The 21761-nt window shown below is 38.3% G+C and overlaps 1 long non-coding RNA gene across 4 annotated transcripts in view; it reads right to left on the reverse strand.

The window, feature by feature from the left end:
* The window catches only part of LOC120542604, a 104565-nt gene that overhangs the window by 73682 nt on the left and 9122 nt on the right, over positions 1 to 21761 (reverse strand). For all 4 annotated transcript variants that reach the window (XR_005636212.1, XR_005636214.1, XR_005636213.1 and 1 more), the window contains exon 2: positions 19244 to 19305. This is a non-coding gene — a long non-coding RNA (uncharacterized LOC120542604). The remainder of the gene's footprint in view (positions 1 to 19243; positions 19306 to 21761) is intronic.

Below are 21761 nucleotides of genomic sequence, written 5' to 3' on the forward strand. Positions count from 1 at the left end.
CCTCCAAGACAAAATGGGTGAGGCCTCTGAGACAAGTTAGGGAGCAGGCCAGAGTCACACCTGGTTAGCCTAGCAGTGGCTCACCTGTCTTCAGCCAGTCTTCTAAGGAACCTGCTGGCATCAGCTGTCACAGCTTATAAGAACAGGGCAAACAAATAGCCTTCATAAATTAAATATTGAATCACAAAAAACTCAAAAGTACAAATAAAGATTCTGGGTTAAAGTCCCATTGCTGCTCTTTTCTCAGAACGTTGAAAAGGTAGGGGTGGTGTCCTGAGTGACTTCCTGACCAGAGACAAATGGTACCACAACTCAGATACGGAACTCATCACCCGAGGATGTCAAATTACAGGACTAGAAATCCCAAGAGAAGGCAAACTACACAACTCTGTGCCGACTTTCCAGTACAGTTTCACATTTCCCAAGTCTCGTATCTCTTTTCTGACAGCCAATAACATGCGACCTGACTGTACTGCCAATATATGAACACTTTCCGGGTATGGCACATTCAACTGCAATTGCTGCCTTTTTTTATTTTTGTGTAATGTGCCACCAGCTTCAGCCTACAAAAGATAAAATGGACCCACGGTTAGAAGGTAGAGACCATTGATTTTCAAAGCATAGCATCTCTCTCTTTCTAGCTGCTTCCTTTCCTCACAAAAGGATTGCCATAGAAAACCATGACAGAAATGATCAAAACATTTTCACCAAGTGACCAATTAAATTTCTTTAACTCTCTCTAAAAGAATAAACCCTGGTGAGTTTCCTGACCATAGCAGATGTGTTCATCTTCCGCATTAGACTGCTTGAAATGGTGGCTCCCAGGAATGTGAAATTCTCCATTATCTCTGCACCAGTTCATTTGATTTGTAAACATGAGAGTGATCTTTTGTCTCACTTAAAGTCCACCACCAATTCATTAGTTTTCTTGACATTGCAGATTACACCATTTGACTGTTTCTCATATGTCATTCCTGAACACAGACACAGAAACTGACAAATTGGCCCATTCATAAAGAATCCCTGTGTGAAATTGCGGTCATTTGTGTACAACGAGAGAACAGACACAACCCTTTATGTCATCTGGGGAAAGAGCAAGGGACTTAGAGATGTTGTCCCCCAGCTTCAGTTTTGAAAATAAATGAAAAATATTTGATTTACTTTGACTTTCCAGTGGAATTATTTGGAATGTGGAGAAACACCAGATGGCCTTCTCCTTATTACAAATTTAAAATATAATTAGCATCTGCCACAACAGTATCACACACCCAAGCACTTGTATGCTGTACAGTTAGAAAAGACAATCCAACCATTTAATTTGGGGATGCAAAAAGACGGATCCCACCTGCAGTGCTGGTCGAAACTCATTTGGAGATCTAGGCTGGATTGACAGATGTTGCCCTTCATTGTCCTTAGCAGATAGTCAGTATTATTAGATTTTGACAACTGTGGGAGGGTGAAGACTCCTTGTTGTTTAGAGTGTGTGCCCCTTCAATAGTACAAAAGATACCCCTTTGTGCATATACTGTAGACTATATGGACCATGAACTCCTTGATGGAGCTTAGACACTTTTAATTTCATTAACGGTGTCCAGTGGGTAACAGTGCCCACTCATCATCATCAGAGTTTGACGCCTGGGGGGGTAGGTCCCCCTTGGGTTCACTTTCATTAGCGGTGCCCACTCGTTATCATCATAGTTTGGGTGTTGGGTCCCCTCTCGGTGTCCAGAGTGTGCAACCCTTAACTTTCTTAAAGGGCACCCTGCAGATGACAACGTCTTAGGCGGCTGTCTCTGTCACCTAATGGATTGACCAGCTCTGCCACCAGAAAAATATTTCTTTACAAGGCGCACTCACCTGCATATGCATTGTAAGCAAGTTTAGTGGCACCATGTTTGTGTTTGGACAAAAAACTCACACAGACACAAGGAGAGCATGCAAACACCTCATAGACATTGAGCAGACCTGGTCTTTCTGGAACTGTGAGTGGACAGGACTAGCCACAGCATCCCAAGCCAGTTGAACTATATAGTTGGTTAACAAAAATGGACTTAAGGAGGGAATGAGGACCACCCATTCAGCCTTTTGAATAAAGCTTTGTGACCCCAATCTGTAAATAAATAACAGCTAAGAAAAGCAGACTTTGCTACATCTTGTTCCTCATCATATAAATCTTGCGTTTTCTATAAAAATATACTTAGGTGCATTTCTTATTCCTTATCCTCCAGAGGCCCCCAAACCTCATTGGTTCTATTCATTTCTAACGAGATATCCGTGTGCTCCCATCATGTTTCTCCTTTCCTAATGAATCCATTAGCATTGAATGTCATGACTGCATTAATATCGCCTTCCCCTGAGATCCCTTTAAATGTGGAGACAGCAGTTTTCTGCATTCATTTAGCGACATACTCCCAGAACATGATTTTTTTTATTTATGCATTATCAATATTTGCAACATTTTATGGTTTTAATGTGGATTAGCATGGCTTGCTTCTTACTATTTATTTATTACATTTGATGTCATTTTACAATGCATTTGTTGTATTTAATATCCTGTTAATGTCTCTGGCACCACGCAAGCTGGAATGATCTAGTGTAAATGCATAGCACCTCGCGCCAGGCAATGGGTGACCCCTAATGACCTCCTTAAAATTTTACAGCTGTTTTCATCAAAGGGTCACATTGGGGGAGACCTGCCACAGTGCTTTTGAGAATTATTGCTAAAGGGATGCCAGCTTCATTTCACCGCGCACCGATAATGCACATCCATTTCTACTAGGATGGTAGATGCAGCTGCCTGAGACTGCAGTGTGGAAAACACCTGGCCGAATCCATGAAGGACCGAAGTGACTGAAAAGACAAACAAGAATTGGTGCTATGTCATGGCATGGGGGCCACAAGGGGAGTGAGACCTTATATAAAGGGCTAACTATGCCTCATGGAACACAAAAGGGGGAAAGGATTTTTCAATATAAACAGGTGGACATGTCTGAGTAAATACAGAATTATAGCATTAAAGAAATCAAGGCAAGGTTTATTACTGCTTAAAAATATATGCTAAATTATATTGTATATTTATACAGTTTCACATTGCATACTCACCAAAACGTGCAAGAAGACGAGTAGTAATAATAATACCATGTAAGAGAAGGACAAGGCAATGATAAATAGTTGGGGTACCAGCCTGGTCACCCCATATAATTGGATGGCGTAATTGAGGAGATGTCTTTTCTGATAGGAGTTCACAATAAAACTAACTAAAATAGTGGATCTTCCAGCTTTGGGTCTTTCAGGCAGGCAGAGGAGGACCCAAGTGGACAGACATTGGAAGTGACGTCAGTGGTGTCATAGCCGCCAATCATCCAGTCTACAGAGCAAGGAATTTAAAAAAATGGCATCAGGACACAGTGCCAACCCCTGAAATAGTGGTGGGATTACAGTCATTAGGGGCCTTAAACTGTCCCCTATGCCCACAAGTGAGAACTGTTAGGAAATAGCCAGGCTTTCATCCCTGACTCAAATATTATTTTGTCATTGATTATGTTTTCTTTTCTTTATAATATCTGTCAATGCGAATATTGTTTTGTTTATTCCTTTTATATTCTTATCTCATGTTATTAGTTTATCTATTAGTTCCTTATGTGCTTTGCGCACTTTATGTTGAGCCTAAGGGGGCATGGCCCCCTGACTCATCCCAGACTGTCCTAAGACTAACACTGAGACATTGTTTTGCTCTTCTGTTATGGGATTTTGTAACTACTTGTTCTGTGCTTTTTTTGTTTTTTGAGCTTTGTTTGTGAAAGTTGTGATATGGCCTGTGTAAGACAAGAAGCAAACAAAGGAAAAGGTTTAGGACCTGTTATCACTATAAATAAATGAAAGCAAACTGATCCTTTAAACAAAGGTGAAAATGACATCCTTTCAGACAAGAGTCTAATACAGAACTGATTTAAAATGGCCAAACTTCCAGTCATGTGGATTCCAAGCAGGAAGGGGCTGGTCCAGGAGGGAGGACAATGGATGTGACGTCAGCGGTGGAGTGACCTTCAATCTTCTGTTCTACAGAGGGATGAACAGAGAAGGCATTTGAACACAGCGCCATCCACTGGTTCAGCAGGTAATTACCAGCACCGGAGCCCTTAAACTGCTTCCCAAGTGTATGCATGTGACTGCTTTAATTTTCTTTTCTGTTCTGTACATTTAATTTATTGCGATGTTACTGTGTATTTCCAGAAGATGTGACCATCAGGGATTCTCTCTTTGTGACAATTCCTGCTATGTTTATCCATTGAAACTAGATATATTTTTTAATTAGTCATGTTTTAATTTGCTGCAATACCATTTTGATTCTGTCATCCTCGCCACTGTCTTGTGAACCCATTGTGTTGCACCGTTGCTAGGAGTGTGATTAAAGGCAGCACCATGTCACATATTCAGCCCAACTTTTTAAAAGTTGGCACTTCATAGTATCTGATATGAAGAATTGCTCTTTAAAAGACTGGTTTTGTTTTTCTCACTGTTCAAAAGATACAGATCTGAGTGAGAATATACATCAAGTTTACTTAGTGTTTTGTTTTTAGATTTTAGCTTCTGATTCACAGGTTTTGAACAAACTACAGTCTATTTTGACTTCAAATCCATCTAGCAAATTTGGCTTTCTTTCTGAGTTTGCGGACTCTGGGTGAGACTGTGTATATTTCAATGATAATTGCCAGAAGATTAACGTTGTCAGGAACAAGCTGAGGTCATCAGATTTAAATCACAAACCCAAACTCAAAGAACTTATGAGCAGAACAAATTTCTAAACTAGGAAGTCAATGATCAGATGCTTTTCTTTCCAGGGATTTACGCACAATCTGGGAAACACTGGAAATGTACACACCAAACTTTATGACATCACATGAGTCACGCATTCTAGAGACTTCTGAGTATCAAATGGCATGGAAACACCCAATGCATTTGCTCTGACATGGCAGCAGCCATAGCAAAATCAATGTATTGCAGCATAATGCTAAAAACATTTTAAGATCATCATTAAACAAAAAAACAGATATTTTCAGAATCTATGGTTTTCAAAATCTCTATATGCATACATAATTATTTATCATTCAAGGAAACAAACAAAAAAATTAATTTTTTTTTTTTAAATTAATAAAAACTGCTGATCTCCCTTTTGTATTTTGTAGGAGCCACGTCTGTGCTGTCACTTGCTGGTTGTGTTTTGTTTTTGCCTCTGCATGTGTGTCTCTCTCTCTCTGGGGCACATCTGACACTTTCAAGGGCCTATTTATAATGTCAAGATGTTTCTTCCACATTGGGGTGTAGAGGGATTCTCTGACTGCCTCAATGAAGTGTTTGATGTGCCTGTGCCATAGCAGTCAGTAGCCTTTGCAATTTCTAGAAATCACTGAATAGGTGCAATGCACTCATGCCAAAAGGCAGAGCACTGACGAAAGTGTAGCAGAATAAAACATGGTGTTGCAGACTAGAAAGTCATTTATTACGCTAAAAGACAAAAGGTACATGTCTATTTTCGATAGGAATGCTGACACCAGCTTAGCCTCTGAAGCAAACTTGTTAATAAAGCACAGATGTGGCACCCTGCTGGACAGTCCTTGGCCTATTGGATTAGTGCTTGATAGGTATAGCCTCAGATGCTTACTGGGTTCATTTCAATTTCTTTTAATTTCTTATCTGAAGGCACATTACCAGATAGACTGTTGACTCTAAACTGGTTCAGCATGAATGACTAAGGATGTTTATCTAGGAATGTGTCCTCTGATGAACTGAGATCCCTTCCAGGGCTGCTTTCTGCTTAGTATTTGTTAGCATTGAGACAGGCTGTGGCTCCTTGTATGCCACACAGGGCTAACGTTGGATCTGTGAAATGGATTCATTTACCACATACAGCATTCTGAAATTTCCATTTTGGCTCAATATTGTCTTAGAAACACCATCTGGACAGATGCACTTAGCTAAGTGGCCTTTCCATTCGGAAGAATCAGTGTTTTTGTGTATTCAACAAGTTGTCTTCTGAAAAAAAGGTCAAATTTTAGTGTGTATTCAGCAGGTTTTAAGAAAAAAAGTGACAATGTTTATCACTAGTGTCAACCAAAATTGCAGCATGTCTTGTGCCCTAATCCAAGGCCTCCCCACGACAGGTGTAGAGAGCTGGCTCATCCAAAGCACATTAGCCTCTTTTTAGGCAAGTAATGCTATAATTGTCTGATTGAAGCATGGCCCTCAAGCCAAATGTGTACTGCATCCAGGCAATCAAGCCTTAAATGTGAGAATCCAGGTGGAGCAGCTTAGTGAGCCTTAGAGATTTGCACCATTTAGCAGATGGGGCTTTGGCTCTGTTGATACCTGCAGACTTTCTATTATGAAGCAAGATGTGTGGCTTAAGTAATTAGAGGTGGCTTCAAACAAAACATCCATCTATTCATTTTCACCGTCTGCCGCATCCTGCTTGTAGTTGCGATGACAAGCAAGGGTCTCAAGGAGAGAATATGCATCAGATAGAATGCCAATCTAGCACAGAGCTCACACAAACATAGATAGATAGATAGATAGATAGATAGATAGATAGATAGATAGATAGATAGATAGATAGATAGATAGATAGATAGATAGATAGATAGATAGATAGATAGATAGATAGATAGATAGATAGATGTTTCACTTTTTATAAAAGTCAAATTAAACCCACTGTGATTCAATGTAGTGTAACAATAAAATGTAAAAAGTCCAAGGAGGGGTGAATAAATAAATAAATATCCCAAGAGGGAAATTTCTTTTTTATAGAAGCTTAAGAAGTGTTATAACAAATGACAACAACATCCATCCATTTTCTAAAACCCACTTTATTCTGAGAGTGGTCACACTGGAGCAAGATCCTTTCCCAGCAAGCACTGGGCACAAAACAGGAACAATTCTTGGACAGAACATCAGGCCTAACCTGGCAGTCTTTGGACTGTGGAAGGAAATCAGAGTGCCTAGATGAAGTGCAGATAGACAGGAGAGCACACAAACTCCATGCAGAGAGGGCCCCGGACATGAACTCTGGTCTCCTAACTGTGACGCAGCACAACTGCACCACAAGTACAATAACAACAACAATGACCCCCTCAAATACGCACAAGAATTACAACTAAGAGGAATACAGTATGTTTGACTTGACTAAAGAGAGCAGTCCCTGATAGGTATTATACCTGTTGGTATGAAGGAGCCCTCATAACGTTTCTTAAATTACTTCTATTAAATAATTAGTTGGCTGAAAGTGCTCAGCACAAGTCTGTACGAGAGAGGATGTGCAAGCATCGTTCATAATGGCAATCAGTTTTGTCGTCATTTTCTTCTCCTCTACTACCTCCAGCAGGTTGAGAGAAACGAGCCTGCCATTTTGTCAGCTTATTGATGCAGTGGGGCCTCCCTTTAAGTGATGGGGTGGGTGCAGTTACTTCCGTCACTGCACAATGTTCTCATTTTCATTTTTGTTTTGAATGGCAGAATGTTTAAAACTCTTCAAGTTTATTGCAAGGAAAAAACATAGACTTGGTCAACATTCTGTTTGATTTGAAAGCTGCAATACAATAAAAATGAACTTAGGAAAGAAAAAGGAGAAAGGCCTTTAGGTCATTTGATGATACTGCCAGGCCTTTAGACCCATGGTGACTTCTGTTTTTTATCACACTCATTTTTTTTAACCAGAAGCCAATTTGACAGCACACGTGACTGAGGGAGGTGGCATGTTCCCACTCTCTATTGGCACTCATCCTGTAGCAACAGTGCCCTTTACTCGTCTTTTTGCAGTCATAATACACAGGAGGTTACTCACACTGCACAGTTTCTCACTTTGTTTTTGTTAACTCACTAAGAATCAGAGGCCCTTAATTGATTCTGTTTTTAACCCACTTTTATTTAAAATTCAAGCGCTAATAAATGACACCCAGAAGAAGAAAAATTAACATTTGCACCTGTTTTTTATCACCATAATGAAGATCCACCAACATGTAATCCATGTTTGAAGAAACTATTTAAAACAGTAAGAGAGAAAACAAAGAGACTAATGAGTATCAATACCCATTGGTTCATGACATGTCATTGAAGTATAAAAATATTATCGTATATTGGTAGGATTTTGGAAAAAAGAGTGGTGCAAAAAGCAGCAGTCTACCTTAAGGCTCTGTTAACTAGGGTCTAATTAAAAAGGTGGTCTCTAGACCTTCCTCCTGTACTCTGTGTTTACAGACAGGCCAGCATTTTCTTTATTGTTACTGTTACTTTCAGGTATAATGCCTTTCATAAACTGCATTGTGTTGAGTCCTTTGTCCTGTAGCACTGTCGTTGTGTGGCTGGCAGTTCATGTTTCATGGAGTTGGATTTGTGATGTTCTACTGGGTGGTGCTGGGCATAACTGTACCTTAATAAACAGCCCAATACAGAAGATAATAAATGAGCTGACTTACGCCACATCCAAGCATCCATTTAGTTGATTCAGTAGGTACGTAGGTTAATCAACTATTTTGTGTTTTATATTTGTAGTTAATTTCAACCACTTTGCAGAGATCTGTTTTCACTTTGACATTAACAATTGTTTTTGTGTGGATCCGTGTCAAAAAAGTCAAATTAAACCTACTGTGGTTCAATGTAGTATACCAATAAAGTCCAAGGAGGGGTGAATAGATAGATAGATAGATAGATAGATAGATAGATAGATAGATAGATAGATAGATAGATAGATAGATAGATAGATAGATAGAAAGGCACTATATAATAGATAGATAGATAGATAGATAGATAGATAGATAGATAGATAGATAGATAGATAGATAGATAGATAGATAGATAGATAGATAGATTTCATTTTTTATAGAAGCTCAAGAAATATTATACCAAATATTACAAATAAGATCTGTCCATTTTCTAGACCTAATGTGTCTTGAGCAGGGTCTCACTGGCACTGGATCCGATCCCAGCAAGCACAGGTTGATGATAGATATATATAAGGTAAATATATAAGACAGATATCATGGAAGTACAGTAGTTAGTTGCTGCTCCCTGATCCCAGATCTACAAACTTGGATTCAATTTCCAGTCCAATCTCCTGTCCTGTCTTTTCTCATAATATTGTCAGTATTACTGGCAGCAGTCATTTGGATTTTCACATTAACAGTAGGTAAAACAAGCATTTTACAGCTGGGCCTCTATATGCAGAACGATTTATAGAAAAACAGCCATGAAGCCTAAAGACAAAGGTGGGAAGTATATTCCACATCTTCAAATGTTACTAATTTTATGGTTTGCAGCTTAGAGAATGCAGTGTCAGGCATGGCTAAGGCAACTGACGTGCTACAATATGCAGCATGGTGGGCGGCCAGTTACAAAAGCCTTGGAATACATAAAAGTGGAAATGACGCACTTAATGCTTTTAAAGCCCCCAAACTATTATATGATGTAACTTAGGAAATATCAAAAGGAAGGCATGGAAACATTAAAAGGTTTTACAGAAACAACTTACCATCACAGCGTTAGTGAAGAAGGCCCAAGAGCACCTACATTTCCTAAGGAGACTGAGGAAGACCAAACTCTCCCCTAAAACTGCTTTCTGCTGTTTGCTTTCATAACCCTAATGGTATTCCTCCCCTTGCGGAAAGCACTTGAACCTTCTTCTCTTCTGCTTTACAGCACCTGTATTAGCACACTGCCATGCACGCAAAATGTTAGATATAATGCTAGTTTTTTAATTTTATCTCACTGACTGATTTTATTTCAATAGAGTTTATTGTTAATCATCACGTCTGCATATGTTGGTTCTTCTACTTCTATTGCCGTGTATAAATTATGTCAGCTATTGTACAGTACGTCTGATGCTCTTTGTAGTTTGAGTCCTGCGGTTATTTTACATGTACACTGTGCTATTTTGCATGCTTTTTTATTGCACCTGACCAGTGCTAAACATTTAATTTGGCAGTTCCTGACTTCAAAACAAGCTGTGAGTGAAAGAAGAAAAACAAGTCAATTAAATCTACTTCCAGAAAATAAAAAAAATGATCATTTTACGTGAATGGAAAAAAGGAGAGCGCAGAGGATAGCAGAGTAGCGCAGTCTTTAGCACTACTGCCTCTGAGCTTCAGGGCACATCTTTAAATGCCAGCCTTGGTGTTATCTGTGAGGTGCTTGCATGTTCTCCCTGTGCTCACAAGAGTGTTTAACATTGCTCTGACTACTTCTTCAAATCCAAGGAGATTTAAATTCATTTGCAAATTAAAACTTGCCTTTTTCTGAGTGATGAAGGAATTTTTATTGCCCACAGTAACTTGGCACCCCATCTCTTCAACTTGGATTCACCAGGCAAGTCTCTGGCTCACCACAAATTAGAATTGGATTAGATGGTTTCTGAAAATGGTAGGATGGATGAAGTGGGAAAAAGAAGGATGACACAAAATGAACACCAAACTTTCTACCCATTGAATGGACATCATCAGTGTTCATCAGACCCCTAGAGATTAAGAAAAGACAAGGAGCTTCCTGAAAATTCAAAATCTGCTGCTTAGAATAAATAAATACTGAAAAGGGAGGACTACAAAATTCAGAGAGCAAAATACTAACGTGATGTTAAGAATTGGAATTATGCCTCATGTCTGCTGCACTTAACTAAGATGAGATATGTGATAGAGCAGTGTGACGTGGTCATTTACTTTCAGTGATAATAGTTTAACTGGGGGTCCTAACCCAATCACAATGTCTCCCTCAAATTTGTATGCTCTCCCTGGGGTGGTGTTTTCTCTGGGTACATACAGTATGTTTTAATTTATCTCAAAAACATGAGTGTTAGGTTTCATTAGTGACTTTGAAGTGACGCTGTATGGATACATATTGTCCATACAGTCCACTGTAGAGGGTACTCCAGCTCCTTAAACCAACACAGACAGGCTCAGGCACCGTTATAAAAGTGCTAATGAGTTTTATTGTGGGAAACCCTTCCTCTGTAAGGGTTTCCCACCACAGCACATGTACAAACACTGTAGAACTAGCTCAATACAGCTGGCACACAGCAACTCCTTTGTCTATTCACTCTGTCACTCTTTCTGCCTCCTACGCTCCTCTTTACAAGCTCTGTCCTCTATCTCCCAACTCTGACTCCTCGAATGGCTTCTTTTATGTTACACCTGGAAGTACTTCCAGTGTCCCAAAGCTGTAGCTCGGACACAGTCCCCACACCACACTCTGCTGGCACCCATGAAACCCAAAAGGCTGAGTCAAAGAACTCTTAACTCCCATGGTGCCCTGTGGGAAATTGCAGTGCTGCTGCAACCCAGGGGGGCTACCATCTAGCAAACCACGGGAGGCAATGCCCCATACATGCTGTCACCCCCTGTCCTTTCATGGTTAGGGCGTCCCAGCCTGGCAAATATCATGGCCATCTCTCACACCATGTTAAATTGTATCTGACTGGCACCCCATCCTTTGCTGACTCTTGCCTTGTTCCCGGTGCTTGAGGCATGTGCTCAACCTCCCTGAATAACTTCATCAAATTAAGCAGGTTGGATAATTGACATGTTCTTGGTTTACAAATTTAACAAATAAAAGGTGTACTAAACTGAATGTTAAATATATTACTGTCTTAAAGCCTCTATGGGCCTCTTATTTAAACTACATGCAGTGAGCACCCAAGATGAGACTCCTTACTATGAGAAAGCAGTGCTACAAAAGTACCACCATGCACCTAACTCACTGATTAATGTATTTACATTAACCATGGCCTTAAACACTGAGGAAACAGCACCCCTTATTTGAGAATTATTTTAGTAAAATAACACATCCTTTTTTCACTCCTTAAACTCTGCTAAATATTAGAAATACCTTAAGTTCACATTCACCAAAGTTTCATTTTCTGTGCTCTCCCATGGTTTGGAAATAAACATCACCAAATTTACATGGTGATTAGGTTATGAATATTCAAAAAGGACTTTTTTTTAAGCCATATATGGTTGCTGGTGGGAGGTGATGGGGAGTGGCTAATAGCGCACACATGCATGCATACTGTATTTTTAAGTCAGTTTGAGATTTATAAAGGAACTTGGCATGCATCCTGGCATACATATGATTTTATAAGTGTGATTCTTTTTGTGTGTATGCTGTTTTTGCCTTTCTAGCATAAGCAAACTTCTAGTGTGGAATCTCAGCTAGGTTTTATACACAAGACCCCAGGAGTGTGAGGCCACTGTTTAATCCATGCTGGAGGAGTGCAGTGTTCCATCATGCCCATCTGTGACTTTTGACAGGACAATGTCTTTGCATTACAGCCTGCATAATGGAAGCTTCAGAAAGTTTGCAGCTAGTGAAGATGATTTTATTGTGTTCTCACAAATTATTTACAAATGCTTTAAAATCACTTCAGTTTTTTTTTTTCTCCGGCACATCCTGACTCATCAGTATGAGAAATCCCCCACATATAATATGCTATTTACTCATCTTGATTTCTAGTTATGCAAGATGTTGAGCTTTTTGGCTGTCTAAATCTAAATAAAAATCTCATTTTAGGTTATTTTGCGCCATGTTTTATGTTTTTATAATAAAGAATAAACCAATAGGTGTCTCCAGCAAAAATGATCACCCACATCAACTGACCCCAGGAGTTCATCAATACAATACAGCAATACAAGGGACCAAAGTGCATCTAGCAAACCATCTAGCAAACCACGGGAGGCAATGCCCCATACATGCTGTCACCCCCTGTCCTTTCATGGTTAGGGCGTCCCAGCCTGGCAAATATCATGGCCATCTCTCACACCATGTTAAATTGTATCTGACTGGCACCCCATCCTTTGCTGACTCTTGCCTTGTTCCCGGTGCTTGAGGCATGTGCTCAACCTCCCTGAATAACTTCATCAAATTAAGCAGGTTGGATAATTGACATGTTCTTGGTTTACAAATTTAACAAATAAAAGGTGTACTAAACTGAATGTTAAATATATTACTGTCTTAAAGCCTCTATGGGCCTCTTATTTAAAAGTCATTTATCTCTTCATATTGGGACTAGTGGGAAGTTGGCAAAAAATAAATATGTGGTATTTTGTGTAAAAAATGGTATTCGTTTGCTTTGTATTGTTAATATTTTGAAAAGAAAATCACCCCAGGATAAAACACATTAAATGCTTCATATAGGTTCGATACATTTGCAGACTGTAGTGAAAGTTTTACTTGTATTTACTAATCAATATGTAGCTCCTCGTCATTATTTGTCGCCATGATCAGTGAGTATATGGCAGAGAGCGTCGAATACACCCAAGCCCTAGAGCCCACTTGAACAGACAGACACCTGAAGGACCCCTTTACCATTTTCTCAGAACCAAACAATCTCCAAACTGGAGGTCCTCATTTGGTAATATAACACCAATCAGTATAGCCTGTGCTGCTCTTCAGATGAAAACGAACAACTGGAGACATCACGTATAACACCTGCTTGCACTTGGAAACATGCTTAAGCCATTTCTTAACCAAAAGTCAGAATTTTTAAAACACAAACTTGGTTTGTAATTTACTTAAAGTAATGGAAACTTTCAACAATCTGCAAGTCCTAAACAAGCTTTTTTGCTGTTAGCATTTTAGTGATTTAGGCAGCAGGGAGTTGAAGTGAACAGAAAATCTCGTTTCTTTTCATATTTAAATGGCACGTCAATGTGCTGTCCGTCCAGTCATGCATCCATCCATGACCCATCCATTAATTTTCTAAGCTTGGCTGTGCTAAACCTGAAAATTGAATGGGATTCGCGTGATTTCTGTGTGATGGTTTCTGTAATGTAGGCTCCAATTAAGTGCACAACTCCAAGAGGATTGCTCTAGGATGTCTAAATTGGCTTGTAAGTCAGCCATCATCACGAAAAGCAACACAAAATACAATTAACGAAGTTTAAATGACAGAACATGTTTTTAAGTTTGTATGTTTACATATTTAACTGTGGAAAAATAAGCACTTTCTTACTTTAAGAAGTTAGAAAATGCATGCATTACATAACATTTGGGTGGGACTTAGTTCACTGATTTGAATGTTTTCTGTTATTTATTTGCTTCATCAAAGAGACACATACCACATTTTTGTTTTTCAAATATTTTACAACAGAGACATGTGTGACATGTGATCTGATGAAACCCAATGACATCATTAGGGGGACTGTAACCCCTGATTTCAGGATGTTTGACAGCTCTCCCCTCCCATCTGTTAAATGCATGTATGCCTGTAGCCCCCTGACCAGGCCATCCTTGGATGACAATGCAAAAACTTCAACAAATGCCCCACCTCTGATGATGGTAACAGTGCAAAAAATTCCAAGCAGGGTCCAGTCAGGAGATCGGGGCAACCCCCTCTACTCAGACCGCCATGCCACTATTTGCACAGGCAGACATGAGACACAGCCACACACGTGCTCTGCTGTATTAATTGCTTATTGCGACTACTGAGGATCTGATTACTGAAATGGTAAAATACTGTAAACAAAATTTACAAAATAACCTCTCTCAAACCAAATCTGAAACAGATAATCTGTAATTGAAATTGTATCTATTTTAAGGATTGGTATTGTGAAAGTGAAGGATGCTTTGGGCAGGACACACAGTATTTGTTGATCCGTCCATCCCCTAACATGCTTATTGAGTTTAAGGGGCAGCAGTAGCTCAGCCTGGCAAGCAATGGGCACTGACAGGAATAATGCCTGGAAAGGGCGCGTTCCCTTCGCAGGTTGAACATGCATACTCATCTGTTAGAGGATGACTTAGCATTACCAGTTCAGATAACTGGCTTGTCCCTGAACTGTGAAAGAAAATGGAGCAAACCCATGCTGATTCAAGTGCAAACTACATGCAGTGAGCACCCAAGATGAGACTCCTTACTATGAGAAAGCAGTGCTACAAAAGTACCACCATGCACCTAACTCACTGATTAATGTATTTACATTAACCATGGCCTTAAACACTGAGGAAACAGCACCCCTTATTTGAGAATTATTTTAGTAAAATAACACATCCTTTTTTCACTCCTTAAACTCTGCTAAATATTAGAAATACCTTAAGTTCACATTCACCAAAGTTTCATTTTCTGTGCTCTCCCATGGTTTGGAAATAAACATCACCAAATTTACATGGTGATTAGGTTATGAATATTCAAAAAGGACTTTTTTTTAAGCCATATATGGTTGCTGGTGGGAGGTGATGGGGAGTGGCTAATAGCGCACACATGCATGCATACTGTATTTTTAAGTCAGTTTGAGATTTATAAAGGAACTTGGCATGCATCCTGGCATACATATGATTTTATAAGTGTGATTCTTTTTGTGTGTATGCTGTTTTTGCCTTTCTAGCATAAGCAAACTTCTAGTGTGGAATCTCAGCTAGGTTTTATACACAAGACCCCAGGAGTGTGAGGCCACTGTTTAATCCATGCTGGAGGAGTGCAGTGTTCCATCATGCCCATCTGTGACTTTTGACAGGACAATGTCTTTGCATTACAACCTGCATAATGGAAGCTTCAGAAAGTTTGCAGCTAGTGAAGATGATTTTATTGTGTTCTCACAAATTATTTACAAATGCTTTAAAATCACTTCAGTTTTTTTTTTTCTCCGGCACATCCTGACTCATCAGTATGAGAAATCCCCCACATATAATATGCTATTTACTCATCTTGATTTCTAGTTATGCAAGATGTTGAGCTTTTTGGCTGTCTAAATCTAAATAAAAATCTCATTTTAGGTTATTTTGCCATGTTTTATGTTTTTATAATAAAGAATAAACCAATAGGTGTCTCCAGCAAAAATGATCACCCACATCAACTGACCCCAGGAGTTCATCAATACAATACAGCAATACAAGGGACCAAAGTGGGCAGAACTTCAGAAAAATGGGGATTGGTAATATATAATGTGGAGTGTCATTTTATGTTTTTTTTTTTGAGGTTGCAGATCAGGAATATAACATATTTTTGATATTTGATTCTTTACTGATGGTCTTAGCCCTTTAAGAGCCCCACCCAGAAAATTAAAAATGACAGATTTCAAACATAAGCATGTAGGGTATCCTTTTAGATCAGGGGTGCCCACACTTTTTTGGCTTGCAAGCTACTTTTAAAGTGACCAGGTCGAAATGATCTACCTACATTAAAAATATATATATATATATATATATATATATATATATATATATATATATATATATATATATATATATATATATATATATATACTTTATACATAAAATATATCTTGTCGTTCCTTATATATATATATATATATACACTTTATACATAAAATATATCTTGTCGTTCCTTGCATAACTGAATAACCTTTATGGCACAATAACAATTCAATACATTTATGGTCACTACAGTATTTGGATTTAATAATCTTCATGTGGGAAAAGGCTGACTCGCATAATAGAGCCGAATAATGCAGTCAAGGAGATAGCTCTTGGAAGGACTTCTTATGCTTAATGATCAAGTAACTCACCCGGAACAATGCTTCGGTGTGTCTGCCTTTGCTTTTGAATTCAGCCGAGTGAAAAATGAAGGCTGTCCGATTAACTGCGATTTTAGTTCCCTCTCTTTTCTGTTTCTCAGATCGCTTTTCGGAAGGAAGTCAGTTACATAGTTTTTATGAACAGTTCGAAAGTGCCTTTCCACATTTTCTTTCTTTGGAGTAGCAATGATAGATCGACAGATCAGACAAACGCACTTTGATTGTGACATTGTGAGAAAAAAATCCTCTTCCAATTCCACATCCAACCCATACCCTCCCCAAACAATTTTTTTTTTAAATCCCTTCTCTAGTCAATATAAATTGGAAGGCTAACTAGATCACAGCCGGAGTTTTGCAGTAGCTCACGCATTTGATCGTGCGTGCGGGATGACCAGTGTGTTAGAAAAAAAGAGATCTCAGACTGGCCGCCCTGTATGTCAATCAAGTGGCAAATGCCATAGGGAGGATATATGATATACTAACGTTTAATTTTTATTTTTTTGTATGCAATGCGATCTACCTGCACTACCTTTGCGATCTACTGGTCGATTGCGATCGACGTCTTGGGCACCCCTGTTTTACATTATTTCTAGATCAGTGATTATGAATATGATGTTATTTTTGATCCTTTATTAGTGATCGTGCTCTCTATGGACCTCTTTTAGAACCAGTCTCCAAACTGGAGGTTCTCATTTGTTAATATAACACCAATCATTACAGCATGTGCTGCTCATCAGATGAAAAAGTACAACCAAACTGTTTAGACTTTAAACATTTAAATTGAAGCACACATCTTCATATTTCAAACATATGATGCAATTATTCTTGTTATCATATACTTATACTTCATAAAGTAAATCACTACATTTCTTATGAACACCCCGAATTAGGATACTATTTCTTTATTTTTTTGAATGAAGCTACTACTAGTTATGATGCTACTGTAGAATTTTAGGATTGGAACAGCAGCTCAAGTTGTGGAACTGATTTGTTGAAGATGCCCACTCATTCTCCATCTTCCTGCTTAAAGTTAAGCAGCTTTAGTACAAAGTGCAAAGTATGTTGAAATTAATAAATAAAAACACTTGACACAAATGTACACCCATGCACATATTTGGTCATGGCATGTATCAAGTAGTAAGACACAGTGGACTTACATCATTTTGCCTACAGCACTAACAGATCCCGCCAGTGAAGGACAAAGTTTACCCCATACTATTTTTTTTTTACTACACAGTTTACTATTTAAAATGGACAAAGACCTCATGTTGTCCTTTAATTGCAGCATGATCTAGTCTGTCATCACTTTCTGCTTCATTGCATGGTTTAGTTGTCTAACAAACTAAAGTTTTTAAAAGCTGTAGCAGATTACCAAACATGCAACTAAAGTTATTGTTATTATGATTTAGTATGTGTGTGTCAATGCTGAAAAAAACTGGAAATCATCTCAACTGACGACAGACACCCATTACACACAGAACTTAATTTCAGTAAGTCAGGGAGGTTAGTTGCTTTAAAGACGCACATAGGTCGCTCCAGAAATTCCTTTCTTCCTAGTTCTATAAGTCTTTTTAATAAAGAATATCACAGATAATAAACTATTTTAAATATTTTAGGTAAAAACAATATCATACTGCTTGAAGGAGTTAGCAAATAATCTGTTTTGAAATTATGTAAATATTTTAGAATTTCAGTGCAAATTTTAACCTGTCTTGTCTTTATATGTTTATTTTGTCTGTTATTAGATGTAAACAAATAGGCAGATTTTAGGTTTTCTTTTGTAAACAAGATTAAATAAATAACTTTAAACCCAACCGTCCATTAGCTCACTTGACAAAAGGAATCCTTACAGGACAAAACAGATTATTGACCTTAGGTTGGCATTGAACATCACCATTACTGTTATGTTATAAACCAGAGCAGAGTTGTAAAACCATCAAATCCTGCCCTCAGAAATGATGATAATGCAAGTTAATTTTTTGAATCAAATAATTTTGAAACTTAAGAACAATAAAAGAAAGAAATAAATAAATCCAAGTACACAATTCTGAAATAATTATTACTAACAACAAAACACAAGAACCTAATATCAAATTTTCAGAAATCCAAAACCAACACAGCCATAATTCACAAGCCTGACAAGGCCCAAACTCAATGGGCAGAAGACTTCTAATTTTACCATGCAAAGAAAAGAGCATAAAGGGAACAAAAGAACATAGCTTTTAGGCTAATGCCACCATGCTGATGTGGTGGCACTTTAAAATTTATTAATACTTAGGTACTACAGCCAAGGCTGACTGCAGCACTAGCAAACCATTTTCAAACCTGCCAGGCTCTCTAAACTCAACAAAGGCTTTGCTTCCAAAATCTGGCCTCAAGGCTACCATGAAAGCTTGTGTACAAGATGAGATCTACCCCAAACTTGAAAAGCAGACATTTTGACCTGTGCAGACCCAGAAAACAGTGACAAAAGCTTTGATATCCAGCAAGCTCAGAAAGGGTAAGGGAAGTTGAAAAATGGGCCAACAGTAATAAAATAATGCATATTAATATTTTAAAAACTTATTTGCAAAATATATCCAGGGAAAATTTTAAAAAATATAACAAGAATGGGGAAAAACATATTTGCAAAAATGAGATCTCTAAGGCAAACAAACCAGGCCATGATCCAGTACTCAAAGTACACACAGCAAATGTTCAGAATACCACAAAAGGTAATCATAAAAAGCACTTACAAAGTTCCAGTGAAGAACTGAACCGAAAGCTATAGGGCAACAGCCTTCCTCCGAGGCTCTTTCTGTGTACAGAACAAAAAGAGCAATTTATTAAAATTGATCAAAATAGTTAATCTTGCAGTTTTCCAAATCCATTTATCCAGAGCAGGATCAATGGAAAGCTGGAGTCTGTCCTAACAGGCATTGGATTCAAGCAGGAACAACATCTGGATATGGCACCAGTCTATTGCAGGGTGAACACACACTCACACACACACACACATATATATATATATATATATATATATATATATATATATAATATAAGTGGTAAAAAAGAAAAAATAATGAAAACACACTTGACGCAGGGATGTCACATGGGCTGCACCCTAACAGGCTATTAATTAATTAAAGTTCCCACCCTTAAACCTGACAAAAAATATATTTACGTAATGAACAGTGTGCAATGCAAATTGGCTAAACTAACAGGAAGAGCTAAAAGAAGACAATTAAGAATTACATAAACAAATCAGATTCAAAAAATTGTTACAGAATAGTTTATTAAGTTCTTCCATGTAAATTACACTTTAGTGATACAGCAGAAAATCACTCGACCAAAGATTTTACAATACAATCGATTGTGCTATACAATAATATAAAACCAAATACATTAACTTGTATACTATTTATAATGATTACAAATTGTTGAGTAAAATGAACAGGAAATTGAATGAAGTGAAAATCTTCAGTTATATTTAATTTTCAACTAAACACATTTGGTCAAATAAAATAAAAAGGCTGAAAGGGGAGTCCCCTGTCTTGGGTTGGTTCAGCCTGACTTTGTAAACAGCTTAGCCTATAATGTTCTAACTTTGCTAGGATGTAGTCATCCAGGAGCTCTTCACAGCACAAAAAATATATAATTTTCCAAAGAAAATTATAATTTTAGGATGTGCAAAATTAATTTTGATTTTCCACAAGACACATATAGACAACATGCTAGAATCAAGTTTTCTCAATATTTTGAAAATCTCAGAATCAGAATCTGAACTTATCTTGATAACAAATTTTTGACCCCATCATAAACCTTCCATTTATTTACATGGAAGTAAAAGGAAAACTTAACAAAAGACTAAAGAAACAAAATATAACAACAAAAACTAGGGATGAGAACCTTGTCTGAATGTTAAAATTTAGGAACTTCTTAATTGGTAGGCCTCAAGCTGAATAGCTTGGGAAGTGCACCTCTAACATTCACACTTTGAAGACCACAGCACTCCGGGGTTCTGCACTCAGCCTGTTACTGCTTCTCCCTGTTTACACCCACATTTGTGTTACCAAAGCGTGAGACAAATTCCACCATTAAGTGCATGAGACAAATTCCACCATCAAGTGTACAGGTGATACAACAATAGTGGATTCACTAACTATGACAAGAGAGCCTGTAGGGAGGAGGTTAGGCTTTGTACTGAAAGGTACTTTCCCAAAGAATATTTTGTTCAGGGCTAGCAAAACAAATGAGGCAAACATGGACTGCAGGAGACTTGAGGGGGTCAGTTGCCTGTTGAAATTGGTGGAGTGGCAGTGGAAAGGCTCAGTAGCTTTTTTTTTTTTACAGTTGGTGACCCTGTAGTTAGGATATAGCGGGTTGGATAATGGATGGATGGATGTTCCACATCACTGGGAATATCTCATGGGCAATCAACATACCCTTAATTCAAAGAAGAGTCAATAACTCCTTCACTTTGTGGGGAGGCTAAGGAATGTCAATTTTTCCACCCAGAACTGTTATAAACTCTATAGATACACACTGAAAAGCTGAAACACTATCTAGTGTGACAGCTGCAATGCGGCAGACCATGAGGCCCTGCAAATGCAGGTTAAAACAGCCCTGTCTGTCACTGGAATGACACTTCTACCTATCAACACCGTTCATGATAAGACATCCCTGAAGAAGACACTTTTTGTTGTCTCAGACTCCACACACACAGCAGTAATAAACTACACCCCCCCATCCAGGAAGTAATATATGCAGACATTCAATGCCATACTAGCAGACACAATAACAATTTTTGCGCTTGTACTACTAATTTCTTATATTAGACATTCTGCACTTCACCTACTTATATTGCCAAATTGTTCTTGTTCTGCATATTTATATTTATTACTAGAGGGCCCTGCCCCCTGCTCGCTTCGCTCGTCGACCCCCGGGTTTGGTTATCCGGGAATACAATTTAAAGAGATTGTTATTTTAATTTCATTCATTTTTTATTTCTTGATATTTGCCAGTAATAAAGCTGTAGTGAATGAGTTATCCACTATCTCCCCCCCCAATCCCGGGCCTGCTAGTGCTGTGCTGCATGATCTTCATGTGGCACTGTGCGTCGTTCATTTAAAGACCTGTACAGCAGCAGTCCTTTAAGCCAGCTACCACATGTGCCGTGCTGCGAGATCTGCATGTCACACTGCGCATCGATCATTTAAAAGCCTGTACAGCAGCTGTCCTTTTATCTCATTTCTTTGTCTTGCGGGACATTAA

Source organism: Polypterus senegalus, chromosome 13 (assembly GCF_016835505.1).
Source record: "Polypterus senegalus isolate Bchr_013 chromosome 13, ASM1683550v1, whole genome shotgun sequence".
Lineage (NCBI taxonomy): Eukaryota > Metazoa > Chordata > Cladistia > Polypteriformes > Polypteridae > Polypterus > Polypterus senegalus.